At 38.1% G+C, this 4303-nt stretch overlaps 1 pseudogene; it reads left to right on the top strand.

Moving 5' to 3' along the window:
* Positions 1 to 2814: 2814 nt before the first annotated feature.
* Positions 2815 to 3762, top strand: LOC123956064 (annotated as a pseudogene).
* The last annotated feature ends 541 nt before the right edge of the window (positions 3763 to 4303 follow it).

A 4303-nucleotide genomic window follows, 5' to 3' on the forward strand; every position in this document is an offset into this window, starting at 1 on the left:
CTCTCACCATTTTTATTCAAAATAGTACTGGAAGTCCTAGTCACAGCAATCAGACAACCCAAAGAAATAAAAGTCATCCAAATTGGTATGGAAGAAATAAAGCTATCACTATTTACAAATGACATGATACTATTTATAGAAAACACTAAAGGCTCCACCAGAAAAAGTACTAAACTAATAAATGAATTCAACAAAGTCAAAGGATACAAAATCAATATACAGGAATCTGTCTCATTTCTATATGCTATTAATAAAGCAGTAGAAAATGAAATTAAGAAAACAATCCCATTCACAGTTGCACCAAAACAATAAAATATCTAGGAGTAAACTTAACAAAAGGTAAAAGACCTATACTCTGAAAACCATAAAGCACTGATGACAAGAAATTCAAGACAACACAAAAAAATAGACATTTCATTCTTATAGGTTGGAAGAACAGATATCATTACAATATCTTTACTACCCAAAGCATTCTACAGATTTAATGCAATTCCTATCAAAATACCAACAACACTTATCACAGAACAGAACAAATAATCCTAAAATTTGTAGGGAACCACAATAGACCTTGAGTAGTCAAACTTACGTTGAAAAAAAAAAAAAACAAAACTGAAGGTATCATAATTCCAGATTTCAAGTTATATTTTAAAGAGGTATTGATTAAAATAATATGGCACTGTCATAAAAATAGACATACGCATAGACATAGTGGAATAGAAAAGAAATTCTGGAAATAAACTGACAATTATATAGTCAACTAATCTTTGACAAAAGAAGAATTAATATGCAGTGGGGAAATCTCTTCAACAAATGGTGCTGGGAAAAATGGACACCTGCATACAAAAGAATGAAACTGGGCCCCTTTCTTTTACCGTACATAAAATAAACTCAACATTGATGAAAGACTTAAATGTGAGACCTAAAACTATAAAAATCCTAGAAGAGAGCACAGGCAGTAGGCTCTCTGACACTGGCCATAAGAATATTTTTCTAGATATATCTCCCAAAGCAAGGGAAACAAAAGCAAAAATAAGCTATTAGGACTACACAAAAACAAAAAGTTTTTGCACAGAGAAGGAAACAATCAACAAAACTAAAAGGAGACCTATGGAACAGGAAAAGTTATTTGCAAATGACAAATCTGATAAAGCACTAGTATCCATGGTATACAAAGAACTGATACAACTCAATATCCAAAAAACCAATAATCCAATTAAAAGACAGGCAGAAGACACAGACATATCTCCAAAGAAGACATTCAAGGGGCCAAGAGATACACGAAAAGATGATCAACATCATTCATCATCAGGGAAATGCAACTCAAACCCACAATGAGATGTCACCTCATACCTATCAGAATGACTAAACTTTTTTTAAAAAGATTTTATTTATTTATTTGACAGAGAGAGATCATAAGTAGGCAGAGAGGCAGGCAGAGAGAGTGAGAGGGAAGCAGGCTCCCTGCCGAGCAGAGAGTACGATTTGGGACTCGATCCCAGGACCCTGAGATCATGACCTGAGCTGAAGGCAGCAGCTTAAACCACTGAGCCACCCAGGCGCCCCCAGAATAACTAAAATTAAAAGCACAAGAAACAACTAATGTTGGCAACAATGTAGACAAAAAGGAACCCTCATGCACTGTTGTTGGGAATGTAAATTGGTACAGCCATTGTGGAAAAGAGTATGGATCTTCCTCAAAAAATTAAAAATAGAACTACCCTTTGGACCAGAAATGACAGTATTGGGCATTTATTCCCAAAATATAAAAATACTAATTCAAAGGGATACATGTACACCTATGTTTATTGCAGCATTATTTACAATAGCCAAACTTTGAGAACAGCTCAAGTGTCCATCTGTTGATGAATGGCTAAAGAAGAGGTGATATATGCATCACATATATAATATATATATTTCATATATATATATTTGTGAATATATATTTGTGTGTATGTACCACATAATATGTATAAATATATATTCCTATATTTACACATAAGAATATAATTCAGCTGTAAAAAAAGAATGAAATCTTGCCATTTACAACATCATGGATAGAAATAGAAAGTATAATGTTTAGGTAAATAAGGTCAGAGAAAGACAAACACCATGTTCTCTCATTCATATGTAGAATTTAAGAAACAAAACAAAGGAGTAAAGGAAAAGAAAAGAAAGACAAACCAAGAAATAGACTCTCAACTATAGAGAACAAACTGATGGTTACCAGAGGGGAGGTGGGTGGGAGGATGGAATAGATAGGGCATGGTGATTAGGTCAGAGGGGGAAGCAGACTCCCCACAGAGTAGGGAATCCAATGTGGGACTCAATCCCAGGACTCCAGGATCATGACCTGAGCTGAAGGCAGTTGCTTAACCAACTGAGCCGCCCAGGTGTCCAAGGCATAGGGCTTAAAGAATATACTTGTCATGATGAAAAATTTAAAAACTAAACAAACTAAAATAAAACAAAACACATAACACTCGAAATCCTAGTCAGAGCAATTAATTAGTCTAGGAAAACAAACAAAAGACATCCAATTCAGAAAGGAAGAATAAAATGATCTCTGTTCATAGATGACATGAACTAATACACAGAAAACCACAAAGAGTCCACAAAAGGAAGAGTTTGAACTAATAAACCTATTCAGTAAAGTCAAAGGATACAAAATAATGATACAGAAATAATTTGCATACTTCTACATAAATAATGAATTATCTAACAAAATGAATTAAGAAAACAATCTCATTTCTTACCCTGCAGTCTGGAGCCTAGGCCAGCCTTCTCAGCATACAAAATCCCACACAGGCTCCAGGCATGGCCAGCCTGTGCATGAGTGAGCTGGAGCCCTGCATAAATGAGATTTTCATCTCCAAAACCTCTGCCACCACAGAGGACACTGTGATGGGCATCAGAATTATCCAAAACTGCTTCACTGAAATCTCAGCTGGCTACTTTTCTGTAGAATTCAGAGAGTTGGGTGTAACCAAGAGGTGTTTTCATAAAGTTAATGGGAAACCCCTTCTAGTACCCACACTTTTATTTAGCTTATAGCTGCACTAAGCTGGCACACCTGGACTCGTAGAACCATAGAGCTGGCAAGCCCTAAATGGTCATCTGTGCCACCCCTCATTTTATACAGGAGAAAAAGGTGTGGTTTAGAGAGAAGAAGATGCTTTGGCCAAGGTAAAACTGAAATATGCCACTTATGGGAAACAACCAGATAACAGCCTTGAGTATTCCTTCTTTGCGGGGGACCTGACCCCAGATGTGGATGATGACATGCTATATGAATTCTTCATCAAAGTTTACCCCTCCTATTAGGGAGGCAAGGTGATTTTGCCTCCAAACAGCTGTGTCTAAGGACTATGGTTTTGTGGAAATCACAGATGAACTGGAACAGAAGTGAGCCTTGGCTGACTGCCAAGGAACAGTCGTCCTGGAGCCTAAACCAGTGCAACTGAGCATGGCAATCCTCAAAGCAAGCCAAATGATGTCAGTGGAGTATAGTCAGGTTTACAGTTATAGCTGCAATCACTATTACCAGTAATGCGAGTACTATTATAGTTACCAGAATACAGGCAGCTACAGCTATGGCATCCCTAGTATGGTTATACCCAGAGCACTATGTAGGGATATGAAGAAGTTAGGGACGACACATTGGAAGACCCCAGACCACATCTGGATGTGATTGAGGCCAACAAGGAGTTCATGGAGGAAAGACCTGTAGGATGCACTGTTGTCACTAGCACCTCCTGGACATAGTTCATCATATACCCTACCATGATGTAGCCAGGACAAAGGACAAGCCAAAATGGACCATGTGAGGGAGATGAAAGACTCCTTTTTAACAATAATGACAACAACCAAATATTGGAAGAACTTTTACCTTTTTGGAAGTGTTTTCTAAGATTTTAGTAGCTGACAATTCTGAGATTATGACAATTCCTGCAACACTGCTGCCATCATTCGACAGTGAGACACTTGAGTTTAAAAACCAAGGGACCGGGGTGTGTGGGTCGCTCAGTGGGTTAAAGCCTCTGCCTTTGGCCCGGTTGTGGTCCCGGGGTCCTGGGATCGAGCCCCGCATTGGGCTCTCTGCTCGTCAGGGAGCCTGCTTCCTCCTCTCTCTCTCTCCACCTGCCTCTCTGCCTACTTGTGATCTCTATCTGTCATATGGGTAAATAGAGTCTTTAAAAAACAAAAACAAAAACAAAATAAAAAAACCAAGGGACCAACTCATACTGGTGGAGAAGTTTCAAAAGAAGGAAAGAAAGAAGAAAGGAAGGAGGGAAAGAAGGAAGGG

This window comes from Meles meles, chromosome 14, assembly GCF_922984935.1.
Source record: "Meles meles chromosome 14, mMelMel3.1 paternal haplotype, whole genome shotgun sequence".
Classification (NCBI taxonomy): domain Eukaryota; kingdom Metazoa; phylum Chordata; class Mammalia; order Carnivora; family Mustelidae; genus Meles; species Meles meles.